The following is a 14,227-nucleotide window of genomic DNA, read 5'->3' as shown; positions in this document are numbered from 1 at the left end:
ACCGGGACAGCCATGGCGGCCGCACTTCTCGCCGCCGCGCCCTCGCCTCTCCCGCCGGCATCTTGGAGACGGAGACCTCTCCTCGTGGCACCGCCGCCCGCTCTCCGCTGCCTCAGGGCTCCAGCATCCGCTCCTCCCGCAATCCCGCCGCCTCCCCACAAAGCTCTCGCCCCCGTCGCCAGAGCCGTGCTTTCGGTCTTCAGTTCGAGGGATCGTTCGTGTGTGGTTCGTGGGATCGTCTCCGACGTTCGTGGGACTCCAAGTACAATCTACACCGACGTTCGAGGAACTCCAAGTACGATCTACACCGACTCGTCTACTTCCACCGCACTCCAGAGTCGGTAACGATCGATGATCCGAACCCTATATGCATCTTCATATTGTTCCTGGGTGTTGTGTTGGGCGTTTTTTTTCTACTACGTTTCCCAACAGCAAGCAACATAGGCTGGTTTGGGGTTTCCAAATAGGACATCAACGCCACGGCTTGTGGCGTTTCTAAAAGGGCCAGGTCGTGAAATAATTTTGTGAGTTCATTTTGTGCTATAAACTACAGTAGTCAGCATGTTCCAATCGGCACCTCCTCCGCGGCGTCCTACTCGGGTGCTGGCTCAGCCTGGGCAATCGCTCCCGGGCCTCTTGCGTTCCTAGCCTCATCAATCTGATTGAGAGTGAGTACCCACTACCGGCGAGTAATCACCTGGAAAGCTTGCAAAAAATCAAGCGAATGTATGCCTCCTTCCGTTGAGGCATCGGGCACTTATAAGAATTTTCCCCTCCATGATTTTCATCAGGGCCAATAAAATGACTGGAAACCATGACCCTCTTGTTAAGCTTAGTGTGCCCGATAACATGGTTAAGCGTCGATGTGGCAATGTGCTGCAACCGATGGAAGTGACGCCGCGGCCACAACAATACGGGTTGCGTGACGGTCGCAACCATAATCAAAGAGAAAAGTTGAGATCGGCGGACTTTTTTGCTACGACTGTGATGGAGAAGTGGTTACCCAGAGAAGACAACGGTGTTGCGCGCGACTTGCAACCGGTCAAGGCAATCCTGAACGCACGCATTGCTTCAATCCAACTGCAGGGGAGTGGACCGATCTGGCGCTCTGCCGGTCGAGCATCGCCTTTCTTTTTTTGACCTGATTTACAAAAGAATTTTGGTCGGGCGAAAACCTATTTCTTTTTCGAAATTATTATTAACAGTCAGCAATCCATCTTCTGTTTCCGCTCTCCTCGCGTCCGTCCTATGGCGCCGCAGTGGCCTCGGGCGCTCCTCCGACGACCCCTCCCCATCTCGTAACCACCGTCCGTACCGACCCAAACCCGCAGAGCGCCACCGCCGCGACGGCAATCCTGAGAGCAGCCTCTCTCCTTCACCGGGAAAGCCATGGCGGCCGCACTTATCGCCGCCGCGCCCTCGCCTCTCCCGCCGGCATCTTGGAGACGGAGGCCTCTCTTCGCGGCTCCGCCGCCCGCTCTCCGCTGCCTCAGGGCTCCAGCCTCCGCTCCTCCCGGAATCCCGCCGCCTCCCCGCAAACCTCTCGCTCCCGTCGCCAGAGCCGCGCGCGCGTCGGCGCCGGCGCGAGGCGGCGGTGAGGCGACGGAGGAGCGCGGCCAGGCGCCCGGCGACTGGGCCGCGCTCGCGGGGCGGCTGGCGCTGGGCGCGCTCCTGGGCTCCGCCGCCCTGCTCGGATGCCGCAGCGTGGCCCTGGCGGCGGCGGTGGACTCCATCAAGGCCTCTGGATTCGGGCTACGGGTCGCGGCCTCGCTGCGGAGGCTCGGCTGGCCCGACGACGCCGTCGTGTTCACACTTCCACATTGCCGGTGCTCGAGCTGCGCGGAGCAATTCCTGCCGGGTATTGGATGCGTCTTCACCCCGTCCGGCTGACCGTCCTGGCAGTTTTGGGGTACATTTCTTATCCCCAGTGTCAATGCTTCATTTGAGTAGATTTAGTGTCAGTTCCTCAAGGTGTTCGACAGTTTTAACTAATGACGAAGTGGATTGACTTTGTAGCATTTTATTTTTGCCTGTTGAAATAAACCCCATTTTGTACTAAACCTGAAGGATTAGAACTGCCCCAAATAAAGGGCAACACACAAGTTTAAATGGCAGATAAGTCATCTGTTGCAAAACGATATCTATCCTAACATGCAAACTAAGTGAATATTAATATATGACTCATTTTAGTGAGTGTGGAACTGAGGTTGCTACTTAACTGACGGCCATCTCAAGACAACTTAGCTATTGTCTGTTTTTGCTCAGGTTAATTGGTAGTTCTCTAGTTGTGCATTGCTAAGGTTTAGAGATAGTGACACTTGATTATTGCTTACTAGTTACTACTACAGATTTGCTGTTCCTACATGGTATTACAGCTGATTCTGAGGAGAGCACATTATGATCAAGGGACTGAAATTAGCAAGTTAGCAACTGTAGTTGAATGGAAAAGGTTCACATTTTGACCCTAAGTTATATGCTTTGCTGACTTTATCACATAAACAAATTTTCACTCTTAGTCCCCCAAAACATAGGTACCTCTTTCCCTGCCTGTTTTTCTGAGCTCTGCTTTAAATTAAAGAAAGTGGAAGTCTGTACATAGCTCAAAACCAGCTAAAAAACAAAGAAAAATACATGCCATTTACTCTCGATCAAGCTGGCCTGTACATGGAAGGTCAGCATGAATGAAAAGGCATGCTCTCACCGGAGGAGGCCTGGGCATTTTGGAAGATCCCGTGGCAGCGCTCCTTCCACAGGGGGACAGACTACATAAATCACATAGGTGCAATCTTCTGGCCTTGGGGATTTTTGACTCCAAGTGAAGATTTTCTCCACCGGCCAACGACGGAAGACCTCAGGGCAATTGCAGAAGCTCTAGGATGAGAGGAGGAGAAGGCAAACCAAATTTGCTTAGCAAAAGAACATCCCAGCATTAGATGGTTCGCCGATTCCAGCACCTGGTCACACACATCATTGTGCGGCCAGCCTCTCGATTGCAGCCTGTCTCCGCGGTATGCAGTCTGTTCTGCAGGAGAAGCCAGAGGAAAAACTGCACTTCTCCTTCAGCTCGAACATGCCAAATCTTCAGGAGGTCATTACAATGAATTTGCCGAAGAACTAGCTATCATATGCAGACACCCCGAGTAAGAGTTGCAGGCTATGAGCTTCTAAGCCCCCCCTCCCCCCTGACCAAATCTGCAAGAACATGCCAATTTCCTCCTCCAAGTTAATACTTTCAAGGCCCTTCATCCACTGTCCTCCCCTGATCCCATCTCAAACAGAGATACTTTTCCTAGAGGCCAACCGGTATAAGCTGGGAGCCATATCGACTCCATCAAGCAACCGTCGAACCAGAATGAGGCCTTTTCCTCATTCCCAATGTGAGTCGAAGTGTAGTTCGCAAAGAGCTGCTGACAGGTCGCATTGCAAGGAAGAGGCAGTCCTTTCCATGGTCTGTCCACATTGTCCCAGTTGAACCATAGCCATCTTAACCGCAACGCCCTGCTAAAGTGCTCCAAATCTTTCACTCCTAGCCCCAACAGTATGTAGACGAGCAGACTTTCACCTAGCTTACTAAACACTACCCCCGTGTGCCTCTTATCCCCACTAGAGAAAACTTCTCCTGATCTTGTCTATCGTTTGATAATCCACTTTGACGGTGGAAAAGCAGTGAAGAAGTAGTAGGTTGTGACTTGTGAGCGCAGTCAGCATAGAATTGATAAGCGTTATACGCCCCTTTCCTACATGAATTTTACCTTCCATGGCTTCAACCTCAATTCTGTCCAAGAGAGGTTGGCATTCAATTCTTCTACGGGTCCTTGTGCTGAGAGGAAGCCCTAAATAGTTGCATGTCAATGACCCCAGCAAACCACCAAAAGGTGGTCACTGCGAATAGGCTAGGCCACACACTTGCTGAGATTCACCTGAAGACCAGAGACATTGCCGAAGAAATGAAGGAGGCCTGAGGCCACAGCAAGCTCCTCCTTGATAGAGTTCAAGAAGAGAGCGACATTATCTGCATAAAAAACTTGTTCTCATCTTCTCAGCTCTTTGCATGACAGGGGATAAGAGGCCATGACCAGTAGCTTTGGTCAGAATGCACTGTAAAGGTTCCAGGGGCAAAATGAAGAGCATTGGGGGAAGCAGGTCTCCCTGTTTGAACCCTCTTATGAATAAAAGTGCCATCAGGCCTCCCATTGAGCAGAACTCTTGAGTAGGAAGAACTCAGGGTCAACGAAAAATGATCCCTCCGACGAGCACTGAAACCATAAGCCTGAAGAGCCTCAAGCAGAAAAATCCCATCTGACTGAATCAAACGCCTTAGCAAAGCCCAGTTTGAGGAAAAGTAGAGGTATTTTCTTCAAGTGAGCTTCCTTGGTAACCACGAGCTGCCGCGCTTAAAGCTGATTTGGAAGAACTGGGTACTGCCGAAAGTGAAGTTCTTTCACTGGCTAGCCAACATGGACAGGTGCTGGACTGCCGACAGATTGCAACGCCGCGGCCTACAGCACCACCCTCGCTGCCTACTTTGCGACCAAGAGCCTGAGACAATTCACCACCTGCTTGTCTCTTGCACTTTCTCTAGGCAGGTTCGGCACGACACGCTCTCCTGGCTAAGGATGACTTGCAGACCACCGGACCGCGAGAACTTCCTCAACGAATGGTGGCTCGCTGCCAAGGAGACGACCCCAAACCACTCCGCAAGGGACTCACCACCATTGCGCTGTTGACAGGATGGATGATCTGGAAGCAGCGCCACGCTTGTGTCTTCGATGGAGATCGACCATCTGTCCCCCTCTTGACAGAGAAAATTAGAGCGGAAGCCGCCCTCTGGGCTCGGGCCGGGGCCTCAGGCCTTCGGCTGGTACTCCCAGCCACCTGGGACGTCCATTAAAACCTTTGTAATGCTCTCTGTAAACCGTCTCCTAGGAGGCATGTAACTTTTTCCCCACCTTTTCAATGAAAAGAAACGCAAAGTCTTTGCATTTTCTCGAGAAAAAAAAGAAGCCACATCTTTTTTTGGAATGAGAACAATATTGGCAGTATTCAGCAGGTGCCAGTGATCACCTCTCAACTCATGCATTTGATTTAGGGCAGCTAGAAGGTCCGAGCACACGATATCCCCACAGGTTTTGTCAAAAGCCCCAGTAAATCCCTTCGGGCCCGGAGCCTTCTCAGCATGGAGATGGAGATGGTGTCTTTGAGCTCTGTAAGCGATAAAGTATCATCAAGTTGCAGAAGATAAGCCGAGGGGAGTTGCAGGAAAAAAAGCCCAGCTAAACCCCATAAAGTCTCTGGCAAGCCTCCTTGATCAGGGAAGTGAAGCGATGCAGTAGCACCTTGTTAGGAATAGCAACTTGATATTATCAGGAGACTAGAATGCAAAAGGACAAAAGGCACTAATATAACTTAACACCCCCCCCCCCCCCCCTCAAACTCATGGTGGATCCACAACACTGAGTTTGGAAAGGTGAAATCCATGTTGCGCTCTAGTCTGGGCCTTCGTGAAGAAGTCTGCTAGCTGTAACTCAGAAGGTACATATTGTAGAGCAACAACATGATCTTGCACAGCAGCGCGCACATAAGAAGCATCAACACCAATATGCTTGGTAAGCTCATGCTTCACAGGATCCCTCGCAATACTGATAGCACCTGTACTGTCTGACAAGAGGGTGATAGGTGTAGTAACAGAAACACCAAAATCCTCCAGTAACCATCGTAACGCCGTCAGAAGAGACATAGCTCGCAACTCAGCCTCTGCACTCGAACGGGAAACTACAGTCTGTTTCTTCGTCTTCCAGGCAATGAGAGAACCACCAAGAAAAATACAATAAGCAGAAAGTGAACGGCGATCGTAGGATCACTAGCCCGCATATCATCCGAATAGGCCTGGAGCTGTAACGAGCTAGAACGGGGAAAGAAGAGACGGCGAGAGATCGTGCCACGAAGATATCGTAGAACACGAAGAAGGTGACTATTGTGTACCGAAGTGGGAGAAGAAACAAACTGACTCAGGATATGGACATGATAGGAGATCCGGACGAGTGACAGTGAGATAGACAAGACTCCCAACAAGATGACGATAACGTGTCGGATTAGACAAGGGCTCACCATCAGAAGCGCGAAGGTGAACATTGAGCTCCATAGGAGTCGCAACAGTGCGCTCATCACTAAGAGCCGCACGAGTAAGAAGATCCTGGATATACTTTTCTTGGGAAATAAAAAAGCCATCAGAGGTGGAGGAAACCTCAATCCCAAGAAAGTAACGAAGAGGACCAAGATCGGACATAAGAAACTGCTCACTGAGGCGGGCCTTGACAAAGGCAATGTACTCAGGGTCTCAGGGTCGTCACCAGTGATGATCATGTCATCAACATATAGAAGAAGAAGAGTCCAACCACGAGCTGAAAGGTGGACAAACAGCGCCGGATCATGAGCACTTGCTGAAAAACCAGCGGTGGTCACCACAGAGGCAAAGCGCTCAAACCAGGCGCGTGAGGCTTGCTTAAGGCCATAGAGAGAGCGACGAAGACGGCATACCATGCCATCATGAATAGAATACCCAGGTGGTGGCTGCATATATACCTCCTCACGCAACTCACCATTAAGAAAGGCATTCTTAACATCAAGCTGAGAAACAGGCCAATGACGAATAGAGGTCACAACGAGAAGTGTGCGGATAGTGGTCATATGGGCCACAAGAGCAAAAGTCTCATCGTAATCACGACCATGCTCCTGCTGAAAGCCACGAGCCACAAGACGAGCTTTGTAACGCTCAAGAGAACCATCAGAGCGAGTCTTAACCTTGTAGACCCACTTACAAGTGATGGGACGAACACCGGGAGGAAGAGGAACAAGATCCCACGTGCCAGTGCGCTCAAGAGCAGCAAGCTCCTCTGCCATCGCAAACTGCCATTCAGGATGAACAACAACATCGCGATAAGAGGTAGGCTCAAGTACAGCCGAAAGACCATATCGACTAGGAGAATAGCGGTTAGGGGGAGGGCGAGGCCGAGCCCGAAGACCATAAGTCGACTGGGATGAGGAGGACGACGCACCAGAAGTAGATGGCACATTTATGCACAACACGTGAACGACGAGTATAATGGAAAGGAAAGGAGGGAAGAGGTGGAATCACTGGAGGTGGAGACGGGGAATGTATCGATGATGAAGGTGAAGAAGGAGAAGGTATCGGTGATGAAGGTGGAGAAGGGGAAGGCATCGGTGATGAAGGTCGAGAATCATGCGATGAGGGAGCAGAAGAATCCATGGGAGAGGACGGCGTCGGATCTGCAACAGCGGGACGAGGAATAGGAATACTGGGCACAGGGGGAGGTGTATCCGAAAACGTAAGAAAAGAGAGGTCCTCCAGTGAAAAAGCAGAGGAGGATGGACGCGTGTAGAAGGGACAAGACTCATCAAAAGGCACATCCCGGGAAATACGCATCCGGCGACTGATAGGATCCCAACACCGATAGCCCTTGTGCTCATCACTGTATCCGAGAAAGACACTCAACAGACTGAGCGGTCAGTTTGGTGCATTCACGAGGTGCAAGCAAGACATAGCAAATGCAACCAAACAACCGAAGCGCCGAATAATCAGGAGAACGATCAGAAAGATGCTAGAGGAATACCACCCTACAGAGCAGATGAGGGCTGAATGTTTATGAGATATGTAGTAGTGGAGACAGCCTCAGCCCAAAAATGAGACGGAAGAGAGGCGGCAGTCATCATCGCACGAGCTGTCTCAAGAAGGTGACGATGGTTGCGCTCAGCCACACCATTCTGAGCGTGAGCACCAGGACAAGAGAACTGAGCAATAGTACCTTGCTCAGCAAGAAAACCACGTAATATTTCTGATATATACTCGCCAGCAGAATCAGCACAAAACACACGAATAGGTGTAGAGAACTGAGTGTGAACCATGGCAGCAAAGCACTTATAAATAGAGAGAACCTCACTACGAGAAGACATAAAGTAAAGCCAAGTGTAGCGAGAGAAATCATCTATAAAAATAATATAGTATCGATGACCCCCTTTTGAAGCGAAGGGAGACGGCCCCCACACATCAGAATGTACTAAGTCAAAAGGGCGTTGAGACACCGACTCCCTAGTAGGACAAGGTAACTGAACTTGTTTACCAAGCCTACAACCCTGACAATGTAAGGAGACATCTCCTGAGACAGGCCCCATAAGACCACGAGCCTACAACCCTGACACTGTAAGGAGACATCTCCTGAGACAGGCCCCAGAAGACCACGACGAACAAAAGACGATAGTCGAGAACCACAGAGGTGGCCAAGTCGATGATGCCACTGCTGGAAGGAGCTGGTAGCTGAAGCGACGAAGGCAGATGGACTAGCGGGTCTGGTGGCAGCGGAAGGAACATGAAGCCAGTCTAACTCCCAAAGTCCCTGAGAATCAGGGCGGCGAGGGCCTGCCCCAACTAGAGCCTTCGTGCGACGATCTTGAATAGTGCAAGAACCAACGTCAAGAATGACACGACAACCAGAATCAGTAAGCTGACTCGCAGAAGATAGGTTTATTGTAAGGCGAGGAACATGAGAAACATTTGGAACATGAAATGAAGAAGTGGAAAGAGTGCCTCGACTAGCAACAGGAAGAGGAGTACCATCAGCAGTAAGAACATTAATAGGAAAATCTAGAGATCTAAGAGAGGACAAGACAGAAGAATCAGAACATATATGAAATGAAGCTCTAGAATCCAGAACCCATGAGGATGTACCTAACTGTGTAGATGGTGATCTCTCAGCACTGGAAGCACTAGTCAGAGCCTGCAGTACCTGTCGAAGAACCTGAAGCAACAAGTAGACGCTTAAGCTTCATAATATCCTGCTCAGTCAAGGAGACAGTAGGCGACGTCGAGGAAGAAGCACGGGTCCCAGTAGATGAATTGGGCTCCTTATTACGCATATCACGCTTCTTGAAGCACTCAGACTCCGGGTGACCATCCCTGGTGCTGTAGCCGCAGTGAGTACGAGGACGAGAGCGACCCTCACTACCATAAGGTTGGGTAGTAGCGGCGGAGCACTAGAGCGGGAAGACACGGGTGGAGCAGCAGCTTGAGCAGCGAGCACAGAGGGAACCTGAAGCAGACTAGCACCACGGAGGCGAGTCTCCTCAGCACGAAGCTCAGAAAGCACCTCAGAAATAGGAACACGGCCACGAGCAAACAACTGAGCACGTCGAGGCTCAAACTCTCCATTGAGCCGCGATAAGAACTCATAGATGCGCTGAAACTCCCAAGTCTGACCTCACAGTCTGGCAACATGGGCAAGTGCCACAAACAGCAGTGCGAAGGGAGTCAAGCCGGCGCCAGATAGCAGAACTTTGAGTGTAGAACTCATCAATAGTGGAGTCTCCCTGCTGAAGAGCATGCTCCTGACGGACCACAGACAAGTAGAGAGCCTCACCAGAGGGCTGATAACGCTGGCGAAAATGAGCCCACATCTCAAAGACAGTACCGAAGCCCATAAACTCAGAAGCAAACTGAGGTAGAGGTAGAACGCTGGAAGTGAGAACAGCCACGGCATGAGCATCATCATCACACCACTGAGTGTAAGCAGACAGATCATCACGATAAACGGAAAGAGCCTCCGAATAAGCCAAGACCTGCTGGTCATAAGCAGCAGCCGCTTCATCAGCAGCAACCTTGGCTGTAGCCCTATCATCACCAGAAGCATTTGCTGCAAGAGCCGGTGGCGTCGGCGGTGGAGTAGGTGCCGCAGGAGAGATTGGGCGAGGAGGACAGGGGGCCTCGCCGGAAAGAACACCCCACAGACAAAGGCCCAGCTAAACCCCATAAAGTCTCTGGCAAGCCTCCTTGATCAGGGAAGTGAAGCGATGCAGTAGCACCTTGTTAGGAATAGCAACTTGATATTATCAGGGGGCAAATGCCAACATATATACATGTACAAGGGATGCCAAGAGACTAGAATGCAAAAGGCCAAAAGGCACTAATATAACTCTAAACACACCTGAGCTTTAGCATCATGGTCACATGTCTCTTCACCCATCAGATTTTTCAGAGCGGGAATGTGATTCTTCCTCCTCGGGATCATTCGCTTTAACGTGAAAAACTTTTGTGTTTGCATCTACAGATTTGGTCCACATAATACAAGATCTATGACCCATCTCACTCTGTCAAGTGCTGCAAAGCCAAGCAGCTTTGATTTCAAGAGAAAACGAAGGTTTCATTTTTTTTGACAGCAAATAGACTTTATTCCTCTCATATGATTGTCATATCATTTACAAGTAAGTGAGAAATAAAGTCAGGGATTACAGTATCCTAGGAACTTGAGTTTCTAGTGCTAAAAGAGTGCCTAGCTATCTCATCTGCAACCTGATTAGCCTCCCGGAAGCAATGCATAAAGGAGATGTTTGCGAAGTCATTGACAGTTGCTTTCATTCAGAAATAAGAGCTACATCTGGGCCAAAATTTGCATCCATCAGCTGAACAGACTCCACTGCAAACAAACAATCAGATGCAATATCGGCATTGTTGCACCCCGGACTTCCGAGCAGGTACAGTCCGTTTCTAATAGCTGTTATCTTTGCCGAATCAACGTCGCAAACATGCTGAAGGAACCATTCAGCAGCAGCTATAAAATCTCCGCGTTCATCTCGCGCAATGGCTCCACAGGCCCCAGATAAAGTGTCCGCATGAAAGGAAACATCTACATTAACTTTCACCTTTCCAGTACATGGTTTCTTTCACATATGCTCCTTCATACGGGCTGGCATCTTTGGGGTCATTGATCGAATATAATTTGTTGCTAGAACTCGAATGGACATAGCTGTTCTCTCCGGTGTTTGAATCGCCATTCCTTTAACAAGTTGTTGATGTTGCCACCATAAATACCACGATGCTACTACAGCTAGTTCAGCCGTTGGTTTCATTCCTTAGCGAATAGCTCACGTTCCTCCTGATCAAGGTCCAGCTGGAAAATCGCCTCATTGGGTACCTCCTTTCTCAATCTCACTTCCTTCTTTAATCTTGTATATCGCAATTTCAGAGCATGAGCAGTTCTTGAAAGCTTTGATGTGCAGAATCTTTACAGCATCCTTCAAGCGAACAGGTTTAGCCCTGCCTCAAGCAGCTTCTCTCTGAATCCCTCCATCATTAGCCAATAAGCCTCATATCTGAACCTTTATAGTGCTTGAGATCCATCTTCTGGAGGACCATTGAACAGTAATGCAAAATGGCAGCTGAGGCCGGAGACAACTGATATTACAAGTGGCTCAGCTCCCAAGATTAACACGATCGATTTTTTAATGAACCGTGTTCTCTCTTTCCTTAGACCAGGTGAACCTCCTTCCATTAAGAGCAATTTCCTGGAGCTCAAGATCCTCAATCAAGTTTCTAAAGCGGCCCATCATTCTGAGATTAATGTTGGAGTTGCTTTCGTCGCAGACACGACAAATGAGAGATTAAAGTCTCCAAGAATCATCCAATCAGGCAACACACTATTCTTTATGCTCTTAATCTCGTTGAGAAAAAGAATCTTATCACTGTCCTCTGGAGGCCCATACACAGCAGCATTATCGGTCAGATCAGTAATAGTACCAGTAATAAAGTGAGAGCCTGAGGCATTATAGTTGAAGGAAATAGCAAAATCATCTGTGCTGGCAACCAGGATCCCACCTCTTGTACCATTAGCAGCTCTGAAGAAGTCCTCAGAAAATCTGCTGCCCAGGACATCCGCCACAATGTGGACAAGCAATAGGAGCCCCCTTCCCCTGAGAGAAACTAGGACATGGTACTAATATTGGAGTACATGTATTCAGTTTGTAAGAGGATGAGATGAACGTGTCGATCTTCCTCTCAAGCTCTTCCCTCTTAAGCCCCAACCACCCGACTCAACTGCTGCCCACCTCACTACTACAAAGGTCAGTGTCACCTCTATTTGAAACGTCTTCGACAACCTCCTGCAGAATTCCAATACAAATTTTTTTCAAGGATACATCCCAGCGGATGCATCAGTATCATAGAAGAAGCAAAGCTAAAGTGGCCAGTACAACACCGGAAACCAGTTACAACACCTCCAGCCAGCCGGAGGCCCAAGGTTCCCGAATCAACTACTCACTAACAGCCCACCCCACATCTAACTCCATCAGAAGAGCAGAGCTCAGTAGCTTTGCCAACTTCCAGTCCCTCCCCTCGTCGCAAACCTTCTGAAGAACCACACGCGTGGACGGAGCCGCGCTGTTGAATACTATGTCAACGAGCAAGACCGCCGTTCGAGTATCCCTGGCACTCCGCCCCTTGGTCACTCGCGAGCTCCACCAGTCAACCAAGTCTGTATTCAGGTCAGGCATTCAGTCTTATCTCCCCCCAAGCCGTCAGAACCGCTGCCCAAGCCTCACGAGAGAAGACGCATCCCAGCAGAAGAATTCCAATACATCAACATTCGGAGAAAATCTGCACTTCCATTTTTGTAGTGTGCAGAAGACAGAAGAGAGAGGGAGAGAGTGAGATAGGAGGGTGTAGGCAGGAAGGTGATGTGGCATCCGCATGCATAAAATACGGGAATCCGGATGATGTGGAAGCCAAGTGCTATTCAGCATTGATGTTAGTAGTTTTTTATCCTGGTGATTGATATATAGGGCCGTGATGATGTTTTACTGTCATTTTACGGTGGCCCAACTAAAATGTAAAGCCAGTTGTCACTCTAGTATCAGCAACGTGTGATCTCTCTTCAGAAATTGTTTAATGCTATATGTATAGAACTTGATATGTACTCTCTGTTTCTCCAGGAACATGGTGCCTGTGCCATTCATCATCCTCTACCTGAAGAAACTCGCAACCTTCCTCTCGCAGAGAAGTGCTTGGGCGACCCGGATAATGGACCTCCTCTTCGAGCGGGCGCGACGGAAGGCTGCGCCAGTCGAGGAGTTCCAGTGGCTCGGGCTGATGCTGTTTGCCGCTGTCCCGTTCCCAGGCACCGGAGCATGGACCGGCACCATCATCGCGTCCGTCCTTGGCATGCCGTTCTGGTCAGGTTTGTCCGCGAATTTCATGGGAGTGCTTCTTGCGGGGTTGCTGGTAAACTTGCTCATGAACCTTGGTCTGAAGTACGCCATTGGCACCGGGGTACTCCTCTTCATTGTGTTAACTGCCATGTGGGGTGCCCTTCGTGGTCTCAAGAAATCGCTGAATACGAAATGATGCTTTGGTTGAATCCACACCGAAGTGTTTTATGTATGTTTTGCATGTCCGTGAGAGGAGTCTGTAATAACCCTTGCGAGGCGTGTTTGATCAGTTGAAAAGGTCATTTCTGCGTTCCCGCTGTTGCAGTAAACTGTCAGTTCATAGTCTTTTGCTTGCAGTTATTCGTCAAAGATTCAGGGCAACTGAACAGATGTTGTTTCAGTGAATCCCTTGAGTTTGCAACAATAGTAGTAGAGATCCAAATCATAAGATGTTGTCGAGATGGAAGTCTGTTACTGCAATTTCATGTCACAAACTTGTCTTTGTGGTAACTACAGACTGAAGTTTCATTGCCGTAAGATAGTAGAGATGAAACCCATGGAGGTACGAAACTACAATGGGGATACACAGTACAGTAGTTTGTAACAGAATTTACAAGATGTTGTGTTAAATCTCTTCCGTTTCCGTCTGTAAAGGAAGAAGGTGCGGCTGGCGAACACATTGGCAGTACCACATCCCTCCGTACCTGCTGCTCAACAAGAGAGATCCGAACGAATAAAAACCATTGCACAGAAATGAAATTAGGCCAACTCCAGCGCGTGACCCCATCCGGAAGTCCGTTTAGCCCAAATTCTGTCTGTTTGGGGCGGCCAATGGGGTCATGTCAGGGCCTGTCCTGGGATGCGGTAGCCGTGCGCCCAACGCGCGGACGCATCCGGTCCGCCACGGCCATGAACAAATATTTTCTTGGGCAATTTTCTTTTATTTCATCGACAACATTTTCATACATTGGAGTAGATCAACTACATTTTGACTAAAATAGCAAGACCAAAGCGAGTGCGGCGTTTCTGCTCTCGGGCTCAGCTGCACCCACGGTGACGAAAAAATTCAAAACAAATACTAGAAAAATTCAAAAAATTCCAATTTTTTTGGGGTGGTAGATAATTTGATGCGTGAGGTTCGCTGCAAATTTCAACTCATTTGGACATTTGAGCAGCTCTCTGTAAAAAAGACAAAATCGGGGTCTGTAAAAAAGTTTACTGTTCACGCACTGTTTTG

At 49.3% G+C, this 14,227-nt stretch overlaps 1 pseudogene; it reads left to right on the top strand.

The window, feature by feature from the left end:
* Window positions 1–1,120: 1,120 nt before the first annotated feature.
* LOC123123334 (uncharacterized) lies at window positions 1,121–13,505 on the top strand (annotated as a pseudogene).
* The last annotated feature ends 722 nt before the right edge of the window (window positions 13,506–14,227 follow it).

This window comes from Triticum aestivum, chromosome 5D (genome assembly GCF_018294505.1).
Source record: "Triticum aestivum cultivar Chinese Spring chromosome 5D, IWGSC CS RefSeq v2.1, whole genome shotgun sequence".
Taxonomy (NCBI): domain Eukaryota; kingdom Viridiplantae; phylum Streptophyta; class Magnoliopsida; order Poales; family Poaceae; genus Triticum; species Triticum aestivum.
This window is presented reverse-complemented; position numbering and strand designations above follow the sequence as displayed.